The 12,701-nt window shown below is 35.7% G+C and overlaps 1 protein-coding gene across 3 annotated transcripts in view; it reads right to left on the reverse strand.

Annotated features, from left to right (window-relative positions):
- The window catches only part of CCDC141 (coiled-coil domain containing 141), a 167,743-nt gene that overhangs the window by 83,027 nt on the left and 72,015 nt on the right, over positions 1-12,701 (reverse strand). The gene's annotated exons all lie outside the window — the stretch shown is intronic.

Raw genomic sequence — 12,701 nt, forward strand, 5'->3', positions numbered from 1 at the left:
TTACGGGAGTTTTAATTTAAGCACTGACAAATAACAACAACACAAAGAAGATGTATGAGGAATTTTTCTAAAAGTCAAAACTGAAAAAACTTTTGCTGAGCATTTAGACTTAATGAGCTGGTGAAGATTCTATAAGCAAAGTGACAGCAGTTAGTTTTAAACCCAGTGATCACAGAGTACCATATTCTTTATTTGCTTTTTTCACTCAGCCCCTTCTTAGATGTGCATAAATATTTCTGAGGAACTTTCTAAATTCAAATTTCCCTTGGAAATGAAGGCATATGGTTCACTAGGATTTAAATTAACACACGAGTTAAGGCCAAAATGGTTACCAATGTGAAAAATCCCATCATTTTGTGTATTTTTCCAATACTTGCTGGCAAATTTAATACTATTTATACATATTTTGCCTAATAGTAATGAAATTGTTTCTAATTTATGTTCTGTGAAAAATGACATCTGCTTTTAATTGGGAAGTTCATTAAAAAATCAGACAAGTAAAACAAATTATTCACTAAAATGAAGACAGAGGAATGAAATACGCTAATGCAGGTGTCTCACTGTTTGGAGAACTCACTTAATTTCTGCTTTGAGACAGTTCAGATTCAGACTACACTATTTTTTTTTAAATTAGATGAAACATTATAAAAGAAACAGATTCTGCTTCATTTTATCGATTTTCTTTGTCACCATCAGATATGATGAGAGCTGATTTACTTATGCAATAGGTTTTATAGTGATTTTACAATTTTCTCACATACCTTTAGTGAAGGAATTTGGGGATGTAATGAAAGTTCAAATAGCAGAATAGTCAGCTCCTTTATACAGGTTAACATGTGCAGCAGTGAGGAGAAAATCATCCAACGATGCTTATGAAACACTTGGAAAATATCTGTATAACCTGACAACTATGGTTATATGAATTCTTCGTATTACTCCACATCTCCCAAACCCTCCAAGAGGCCTGCAAGTAGCTCCTGTTGTACTAAATATTTCATATAAGTTCTACTTCTGAGGGAATATTCCTATTAAAAAAAAAAAATTAAATACTTGTTTTTTGATCTTCAGTTACCTAGGTAATGGGTCTAGGAATAAATACAATCACAAAAAGAAATTAAGTTCTAACCTTGAACAATCATGTTCACACCTTAAGAGACTCAAAGAGTTATTCAGACTATCACCTTCCAAGTTCTAACAGTGACCCAGTATTTTGATGCCATCACTCACACTCTCATTCTGTAGTTCTTTCTTTCCTAACCTTTGTTACCCAAAGGGTAGTCCAGAGACCAGCAGCATCAACATTATACTGGACCTTGTTAGAAATGCAGATCCTCAGGCCTTACCACAAGCCTGATGAATCTACATTTTACCATCCCTGGATAATTCATAAGTACTCTACAGTTTGAGAAGCTCTAGTCTGGAATATGTTGAAGGAGTAGCTTTTAATAATTAGACAGATGAGCAAGAAACAAACGAGAAGAGAATACCAAATGAGAAATTGCAAATGATATGGTCTTATATGTAGAAAACCCTAACGAATACTCAAAAAAACTATTAGAGCTAATAAATTAAATCAGTAGAGTTGCAAAGTATAAGATCAACACTCTAAAAAATTACTTGTGTTTCTACAGACTAGCAATGAACAATCTGAAAAGGAAATTAAGAAAACAGTTTCATTTATAGAAGCATCAAAAAAAAAATACTTATGAATAAATTTAACCAAGGAAGTGAAAGACTCATACACTGAAAATTACAAAACATTGTTGTCAAAAATGAAAAGCCTAAATAAATGGAAAGACACTTCACGATCATGAGAATTTAGTATTGTTAAGATTACAATACTATCTGAAGTTATCTACAGATACAATAAAATCCTTATCAGCATTTGAACAGCCTTTTTTTGAGGAAATGGAAAAGCTGATCCTAATATTCATGTGGAATTGCAAGGAACCCTGAATAGCTAAAACAATCTTGAAAAATAAACACAAAATTCAAAAACTCACACTTTCAGATTTCAAAACTTACTATAAAGCTACAGTAACCAAAACAGTGTGGCATACTTGCATAGGATAGACATTTACATCAATGGAAAAGAAGTGAGAGTCCAGAAATAAACCCACACATGTGTGGTCAATTAATTTTTGACAAGGGTACCAAGATCATTTGATGGAGAAAAATTGTTTTTTCAGAAAATTGTGCATTAACAACTGGATATCCATATGTGAAAAAATGAAGTTAGACCCTTACCTCATGCCATACACAGAAATTAACTCAGAATGGAGCAAAGACCTAAATATAAGAGCTAAAGCCATAAATGTCTTGGAAGAAAACACAGGGATAAACTTTTTGACCTTTGATTTGATGATTGTTTTTAGATATAATGCCAAGACCACAAGCAACAAAATTTAAAACAGATAATTAGAACTTCATCAAAATTAAAAAATCTTTTGTTCATCACTGAACACAATAGATAAAGAGATTGAATAGACATGTCCTCAAAGAGGACACAGAAATGGCCATCCAGCACATGAAAAGATCTGCAACATCATTAGTTATTAGGGAAATGCAAATAAAAAACACAATGAACCAGCACTTCACACACACTAAGATGGCTATAAAACAAACAAACAAACAAACACAATGGAAAATGAAAAGTGCTAGAAAGGGTGTGAAGGCTGATGGGAGTGTAAAATGGTGCAGCTGCAGTGGAAAACATCGTGATTCCTCATTAGGTTAAACATAGAAATACCAGATGACCCATTAATTTTACTTTAAGGTATATAAACAAAAGAATTGAAAATGTGTTCAAGCAAAAACATGTACATGAATTTTCATAGCAGCACTTTTCCAATAGACAAAAGGTGGAAACAACTCAAATGTTCATCAGCTGATGGATGAATAAACAAATGTGGTATATTCACACAACAAAATATTATTCAGCCATGAAAAAATATTATTCAACATGCTACAACATGGATAGACCTAAAAAAATACAAAATGAAAGAAGCCAGACACAAAAGACCACTTCTTATATCATTTAATTTATGTGATATAACAAGAATAGATAAATCCATAGAGACAGAAAGCAGATCAGTGGTTGTCAGGGGTGGCAGAGGGAGAGAGGAATGGAGATTGACCACTCAATGGGTATGGGGGTCCTTTTTGGAGGCATGAAAATGTTCTTGAATTGGATAGTCATAATAGTTACACAACACTATGAATTTACTACATGTCACTAATAGTAAATTTTATATTATATTTATTTTACCAACTTTTTAAAATAAGCCTATATTACTTAGTGTTTCTGTTGTGCTGCACATAGTGTGATAAATACTGTTGTGTATGAACAAATTTAATCCTCACAAAAACTGCGTAAGTTTGGTACAATTATTACCCCCTTTCACAAAAAGGTAATGAAACCCAGGTCCAAATACACAAGAAATTGACCTAAGAAGAAAGTAGAGATGCTGGGATTTAACTCCAGGTACCTCTCCTGGGCTGCCATGCCATACATTGCCTGGGAGTATATATCACTCTACTCTCATATACTCTAAGATACCGTGTATTGTTGCCTCAACTAATGTCTAGTATATCTACAGGATTTGGTAACATGCAATCATTAAAAAACATATTTAAACATATTCAAAATATGCATTAGATTGGGAGATGCTTATGTAATACTAAGTGGAAAAATCACATTGCAAAATAACACATACAGTTTTGTATATAAAGACACATATAGTGTATACATACACATACACAAACACACACTGTTTTGGAATACTAAATTTTATGTATATGTTTTACATTTCTTTCACATCCACACACTGTGTGATTTTATTTATTTATTTTTTGTTTAGTTTTATTTATTTGCTAATTTTTCCAAAATGAGAAAGTACTATGTAATCAGAAAAATAAAACATTAAATATATTCTGAAAGAGTCACTTTCTTGTACTGGTTCTATTGATGATAATTATGCATTTAAATTATTCAAATAAGTACAAGAGATTCTGCTTTATTTCTTTATCTCATATTTATAAATAATTTGTAACTTTAAACTTGATTTTTTCCTTTGACTAAAGGTTCTGTGGGACCTAAGCATTGGTATTTTTTGAAGATCTTCAAATAATATATTTCAAAGGGATTTGGGGTCAAGATCACAAATCCAATTTATAAAATCACTCAGCAACAACTGGAAAATATTTTCAGTGACTTGGAAAATCGGATTAGATGATGAATCATGGAAGATGATTTTGATCTTGAAACTGAGGAATGTGAATGCTGCTAGATTAAAACATTGAAGATGATGTTTCCTATACTATTTTCAGTTTGCTTCTCTCCCAGAACTTTAAAGATGATTGTTAATCAAGGACTTTATAAACGATATATAGTCATCTATGAAAATTAAGGAGAATATAGACATACAAAATACATGGAGAAAACCTCTAAGTCAGTGCCTCTTAAATATTAGTGTGGATATAAACCCTCTTGGGAATTTATTAAAACACAGATGTGGACTCGATAGGTTTGATGTTTGGAATGTGAGATTCTCCATTTCTAACAACTCTCAGATGCTGCTGCTGCTGTCTGGGAATCACATCTGGAATAACAAGGCTGTAAGTCTCCTTTAAGCCATCTCTCCCATAAAAACTGCAATAGTTTCACAAGTGATTTTACTGTATTCAATGTCACTTTCTCCCATTACTATCATTCATGTTTCTACAGTAATATTCTAAAATGAAAATCAGCTTAAACTACTCCTTTGCTTGGTGGTATCTCATTGCTCATCAGGTTCCAAACCCAAATGCTTACAGGGGCTGGGCACATAAGGTAAGTGAGTGAAGCAAGGGTGGGATGGGACGTAATAACGAACAATGGTGAGGACTGTGGCAAACTGGAGGGTACATGCCTTTTCTTTTTTTCTTTTCTGAATGGTAAGGGGATCGCAACCCTCGGCACAGTTTGGTTTGCACCACGCTCAGCCAGTGAGCGCACCGGCCATCCCTATATAGGATCCGAACCTGCGGCCATGGGGCCGACCCTGTACATGTCTTTTCTAAAGGAAACATGTATTACTGGGCTATAGCCAAGAGTTGCTATGTCTATGTGGAAAGGTGAGCTTGACAATTCCAGATCTTTCTACAAATATGGATTTCTTTTATGATAAAATGCCAACATTTTAAGATTGACAATGTATTTTTAAAAGAAGCCAAATCCCCCCTCCTGCCCCCGCCAAACTACATAGAATCTCAGAGAATGAAATTCAGCCTTCAGTATTTTTTTTAACACCCCCTGGGTGACTCCAGGGTATAGCCAGAGTTGAGAGGCATTAATCCAGATACTCCCTCAGGGCACCAACTACAAAGAGCCTGAACTGAACCAAGGGTTGAAGCTATATAGTACAGGTCAGTTCCTGAAGGCAGTTCTTCTATGAACATTTCTCATGTGTAAAAGAAAGATTGACTATGCCTCCTCAAAGGAGATAATAAGCAAGTATTTGTTTACATATTATTTTAATACATCCTACAACCAATTCTGAGCTCCAAAGTTTGAATTCAAGCCTTGGGGAATCAAGTTGATTGATGATAAAATTTAACAGTATTTAGGGTTTGTATTAGTCAGAGTTCTCCAGAGAGACAGGATCAATAGGATATGTTATAAATATATGAGAGGGATTTATTGAGAGAATTAGCTCATATGACTGTGAAAAAAAGTCCCATGATAGGCCATCTGTAAACTGCATGCTGGTAGTGTGGTTCAGTCCAAGTCCAAAGGCCTCAAAACCAGGGAAGCTGATGGTATCCTTGGTGTAGGTCCTGGAACTCAAAAGCTGAAGGGTCTCAAGCTCTGATGTCCGTGGACAGGAGAGGAGTGTATCCCAGCTCCAGCAGGTAGACAGAGATTCATCTTTTCCCTCTGTCTTTTGTTCTCTCCAGACCCCCCAGAGGATTTGGTTCCCACCTACATTGGGGGTGGGTCTTTCCCACCCAGTCCGCTCAGACTCTCATACTAATCTCTGCTGAAACACCCTCATGGACACACCTAAAAAGATAGCTTCACCAGGTTTCTCAGCATTCCTTCATCTAACAAGTTGACACCTAGAATTAACCTTCACAGGGTTCTTAACCGAAGGATGGTTTATAATAATCCATGTCTACTATTTCTTTATCTGTTACATATGTAAAAAGAAATATTTTTTTATATTCAGTCAAGAAAGTATACTTTAAAACAATTACCCATACTCAAATGTTGTATTCAAAAATCTTTAGTTCAATTATTTCAACACATTCTGAATAAGGTATCACATTAATAAGAGCTCTGAACGTTGCTGTACTTCTTGTTTTGACTGTATTCCAGTATGAAATGATAGAAACATATTCAAAGTTTATTTAGAAAGAACTTATTGAGAAGACTAACAAGCCCTATAGACTAGCTCCCTGCTGTTCAATTTAGCTATGGGTGGCAGAAACGTCTGCTTTCTCAGTGTTACCAGATTATTTATATGAATTTCACTAATGACTCCCCAGCTTGATGTCTTATTTCTATGTTAAGTCTTCTTTGAAAGAAACATTCTCCATTTCTCTCCTCATATCCAGACCCAAACAAAAGTCTAAAATGTAATATGCTGCTTCCTATTAAAGGACATATAAAATTGGATTCTTTCTCCAAGAAGAAGGAATGAGGTTGTTTAAAAAAACATAGATAAAAACTATTTGAAAGTTTACACTATGGATGGGAATGGAAACATTTTTGGAGCCACTTGTAAAATGTGGGTGCTTTCACAAATACTTTCTGATTGAATTTTTAAGGCTCTTCCTTACAGGTGAGAAAAGTGAGGAGGCTAAGAGAGGTTAAGTGTATCCGAGGTTACATAGTGAATGATACAGCAGGGATTCAAACCTGTTTTTCTCCATGTAGACACAACCTATTATGGTATTACAGTCAAATTCCAGGTACTGCATTGCTCCCAGAGCATATTCTGCTCTGGGATATAGGGAGGACAAAGAATTAAAATACGGAACTATGAACATTCTGTCATAATTGTTCCTCTTTCTCTACTCTTTTTTTGGGTTTTTTTTTTTTTAATAGAAAACCTGCTAATCTGGGTCTGAAAATCATTAATAGAGGTGGCTAAGGAAAATGTTTAACCAGCAAAAGCTGCTAGGTCCTTCCAGCAATCCTAACACTGTAAATAGGACTGGCTTCATGGTCAACTGACCTGTGCAATTACACAGGCCCTGTGTATAGAAGGGCTCCACGCTTGGTTAAGGTTTTGCTGTCATTGTACTGAAATTCTCAATAATTTTTAAAGAAAGGATTCCATATTTTTATTTTTCACTGGGCCCCAAAATTTATATAGCTGATCCTTCCTGTAAAGGTCAGCAAAGTGAGAGTAAGGTTTATAGATCACAGAACCTTCCTTGGGGAGGCAAAAGGTGGTTGGGTCTCAGTGTCAGGGGCAAACAGTTTGCTGAAATAGGATAGGTTGGATTCCACAGACAGGAGATAAGCCAGGGGAGAACTTTCTATGGGTGACGCTCTGTCTCCTCCCCACCTGCCTGGCTATTGCTTATCTTTGTAACTTTTTCCAGATAGAAAATAGTAGTTCTAGTCCAGTACCAGCCAGAGAAGAGAAACATCAGGGTAGCACTGGAGTCTGACCAGATGGACAGCTAGTAAGAGAGAGGTAAGCAACCCAATCTGTTTCTTAATGTGTCCACTTCAACTCTACATCATGTGAGCTCGGTAGAGTACAACCCAGGAAAATAGGTCTTGGAGCAAAGCAGGGTCTTCCAGAGTCCAATCTCTGGGAATACTCCAAGGGGTACACTCTTTTGTATGCTTCTGGGGTAGGGGGACAAACTCAATGGTTGAGCCCTAATTGTAACAACAGAAGTTCTCCATGCTTGTGGTACTCCCCAAAGCTCACTCAGAAGGGACAAGTTGCAGCATGGGCTCTCCCCCCTCCCCCCAGCAACTTAACAGTCAAAGTTGCAGATATCCCAGGAGCATTAACTCACAGAGAAAAATTACTTCTGATGGACATAAGCAACACACGGAAATATCTAAATCAGAGGAAGCAGAATTAATGCACTGGACAGACCAAAAAATTTATATGTGAATAAAATATACCTTAAGATATAAGGAAAGACATTAGACTTGTGAAGCAGGAAAAACAGTTGTGAAGAAGTATCGATGTCAGGAATTGGTATGAAAAATGTAACAGCTGAAGTGAGGAACCTGGCAGGAGGGCTGGATGGCAGGAGGAGTGCAGAAGAAGGAAGAGTGACTGAAGAGCAGATGAGGATTTGGGAGGGATGAAGAAATGGGAGGAGGCAGGTGAAAGCCATTGAGCATAGAGGAAGAACATCAGTATCTGTGGAACAGGACTTTCCAAAGCTACACTGCAACCACAAATTACCATCATGAAGAACACAAAAAACTGTGTAAACTAGATGCAAACAGTGTTGTGGGGAGAAACATGATGAGATCTATGGTTTAATCTCATTGATGAAAATAGAAAATGCTCCATACGTCTTAGGGATGGAAATATGTCTAAAAACAATATTGAACGCATTACAGTGGGTGCCTGTGAGGATGGAAATGTGAGGGGGATAGAGCATGAAAGGAACACTAATAAAATAAACCAAGAGAGAGGCCAAGCCAGGGATCTATGATGAATTAGTTTGTGTAAATTTACTCTGAGGGCCAGAAATTAAAAAACGAAAAAAAAAAAATGGATGGATAGGATAGAGAGAGGAGACTAAGTGACTATCTAAAGTCACCAGAGAATCACAGCTAGATAGGACAAATAAGTTCAAGTGGTCTACAGTAGTGCTGGGCATCTATAATCTATAATTAACAATCGTTTATTGTCTGTTCTCAAATGGCTAGAAGAGAGGCGCTCAAATGCTCTCATCACAAAGAAATGATTAATTTTTATGATGATGAATATGCTAATTACCCTGATTTGATCATCACACATTGTATACATGTATTGAAACATAACTCTGTACCCCATAAATGTACAAACAATGTGTCAATTAAAAAACGAATGAATAAATAAATAAACTAATTAATTAAAGTCACCAGAAAATCACAAAAAGAAACTAGAGAATGTTTTTTCCTTCTCTACAGTGAAAAGGACTTAATAAACAGACAATCAAACATCCTTTTTCCTGCCAGGGTAAGATAAGATAGTCTCTACTTTCAAGAAATGTTGCTATTACCCCAGCCCAGCCCCACTCCTTTAGGCCAGCTCTGGAAGGTTGCTTTACACACATGTTACTTTAAATGCAACAAGCACAACTGACAATGGAAAATAAATCCTATTTCCTTTACAGGATCTGAAAGTTAAAAGCAATTTTGAGGTCACATAGGCCCACCTCTCACTGCCACAGGAATCTCTTCTATTTCCCAACCTGTGGAAGTTTGCTTCTCTGTAATGATCATAGATTGTTATCATTTCTCTTCTATGAAATGAATGTGGATAAGTCTATTGCCTCTGAGACAACTCCGCCAAGTCTCTCTTCTCTGGGTTAAATGTTACCAGAACCTTTAACTCTTGTTGTAGACAAACTGGTCTGATCCCTGTTTGCCTTATTCTGCCTTTGCCTATTCTGCCTTATTCTGGAAAGCCACACCCACTTAACCAACCACTCACATAACCATACATCTGCTCAAACCCCGTCCTTCCAGAAAGCTATTCTGAATCACTCCAGAACAAAGTGCCACTCCCTCTTTTACATTTAATGGGATCTCTCTCAGCCATATGATTCAGAGACCCCAGCTGCCTTGAATAACCAGTTATCTTGTCATTGGATTAGCCAGTGTCCCAAATGGATGGAAAATATCTTAAAAACCTTTTTATCAACAATTTATATTTGAATATTCACCTGCATCTGGTTGATCCAATCTAAACAGTTATTCAAAATTTGGTAATCTTTAAAGATCTTATTGAGATTGGGTGTTCCATAGACCAACCCATAATTTGGGAAGAAAATCTTACATCAGAAAGAGTAAGTAGATCAAGCTAATACATTTTTTAGAAAATAAATTTATTCCCAAGGATCTTGTAGAGAAGTAGGTTTCTCTGTTTAGTTTCCAAAAAGTTCTCCTTGAAAACTACTTGAGTACATGGGGCAATACTCAGCTTTTGCACAAGATCCAGAGTAGTTCAGAACCCTAAGGTAAGCAGATAGACTTGTCTGGAGCATGATGAGGTTTATCAGGAATTAGTACCCTTTATATTTTACAATATTTGCTTGGATATTCACATGGCTTAAATACTTTGCATAATAAAATGTATAATCCCGAAATTTGTATTTTGTCCATATAATGGAGTAATTTCTAGCTAAGGGATGTTAGGTTACATAGGAAAATATTTGTGATAAACTTTTAAATGAGAAAAAAAGCATGGTTCTAATGCTGTGTTTCTAGGGTTGTGTGTGGAAAGAAAGGAAATGTGCAAAAATATTAATAATGGTTGTCTTTAGGTTGAAGGATTAACTTATAGTTTTGAAATTTTCCACGTTGACTTTATATAATAAAATATATATTATTAAAGATGTATTTCTACTCAACAATAAGAAAACAAACAACCTGATTAAAAAATGAACCAAAGACCTTAACAGAAACATCACCAAAGAAGATATACAGACAAATATGTATAGAAAAGAAACTCCACACCATAGTCATCAAGGAAATACAAATTAGAACAACAGTGACATACCACTACACACTTATTATAGTGGCCAAAATCTAGAACCCTGACAATACCAAATGCTGACAAGGATGTGGAACAACAGGAAATCTCATTCACTGCTGGTGGGAATGGAAAATGGTACAGCCATTTTGGAAGACAGTTTGTGTTTCCAACAAAACTAACTGTACTCTTACTATATGATCCAGCAATTGTGCTTCTTGGTATTTACCCAGATGAATTGAAGACTTATGTCCACATAAAAATCTGCAAATGGCTTGATTCATAATTACAAAAATTTTGAAGCAACCAAGATGTCTTTCAGTAGGTGTATGGATGAATAAACTGGTACATCTAGACAAAGGAATATGATTCAGTGCTAAACAGGAAAGAGCCACCAAGCTATGAAAAGAGGAGGAGAAAACTTACATGCATGTCACTAAGTGAAAGACGCCAATTTGAAATGGCTGCATACTCTGTGATTCTAACTATATGACATTCTGGAAAAGGCAAAGCTATGGAGACAGTAAAAAGATCAGTGGTTCATCACATAGTGTACACAAATATCAATAGTCAACTCTGTACCCCATAAATACATATAATCAAAAATTTGAAAAAAAGTTAATAGAGAAAAAAAGATCAGTGATTGCCAGGGTCCAGAGGGGAGGGAGGAATGAACAGGTGGAACACAGAAGATTTTTAGAGCAGTGAAAATAGACTGTATGATATTGTAATGGTAGATATACGTCACTGTACATTTGTCCAAACCCATAGAATGTACAAAACCAAGAATTAACCCTAACGTACACAAAGAACTTTGGGTGACAATGATATGTCAATTTAGGTTTACTAATTGTAACAAATGTCCCACCCTGGTGAGGAGTGTTGATAAAAAGGGAAAGTACACATGTGTGGAGAGCTGGAGGTAAATGGGAAATCTCTGTACCGTCCTTTCAACTTTGATGTAAACCTAAAATTACTCCAAAAAAATCAAGTCTTTTAAAAAAATTATTTCTTACATACTTTATGTCTGCAACTTAAGGATAATGGTGGAAAGAATATCTATATGCTTTTCTGTTTATGCACATCAGAAGTTCAAATGTGAGCTATAAACTATGACATAAACTTGCCCTGCTAGAACCGAGGTCATGTATTAATGACTATTCTACTCCAGATTGTCCTCAAGCCATGTTAGCAACCATAATAACTCCACATTTGCAGTGGATATAACCCCACGGTATGTCTAAATTATGTGAATATATTGTTCTTGTTTGTTTTAAAGCAAGCAGCTATCCTATGCAATTTGAGTCATTTCTTATGCTTAGCATTTTGGGATTTTGATAATTTCCATTGATAAAACTTGAGTTTGATCCACACAAAATAAATTGCTGTATGACTTCAATGAAAAAAACTAACTTTCTAAACAGATAAACCAAATGTTGAAATATTTTAAAGAATTTAAAAATGGCTAGTCATTACCGGGTCAACAGTCTTCTGTAACTGCACCTTTTATCAATTGGTCAAATATTCAAATCAAATACTTTGAATACCTATAATTCACTGCAGTTAGAAGCAAGAAACTAAAACAAACAAAATGAAAATTGTCGTGTCTCCTTTGACGAAATTTGAACCTAAACAATTCAATCTACTGCTTCCCACCACCTCGCCAACTCCCATCCTCCCAGACATGTGAATATTTGATTTGTCTTCTCTATTTTCAGCTATTGTCTAGTAGTTTTGGCCCATTGTTTCCCAGAGCTTTATGACTTAGCTCTGTCTACAACTATTAACCATCCAAGATATTAACAATACAAAGTTCTCTAAATCTTGACGGTGATTGAAGTATTCACTGTTCCCATTCACTCTACTATAATGGACTTTTGTTTTCTTGCAGATCAATATGGAGCACCTGCAGAGAATTTTGGAAAGTATTTGTAGACCCCACATTTACAGATGAGTCAACTTCCACATAACAAGACAGTGGAGAGAGGAGCAGCT

This window comes from Cynocephalus volans, chromosome 1, assembly GCF_027409185.1.
Source record: "Cynocephalus volans isolate mCynVol1 chromosome 1, mCynVol1.pri, whole genome shotgun sequence".
Classification (NCBI taxonomy): Eukaryota; Metazoa; Chordata; class Mammalia; order Dermoptera; family Cynocephalidae; genus Cynocephalus; species Cynocephalus volans.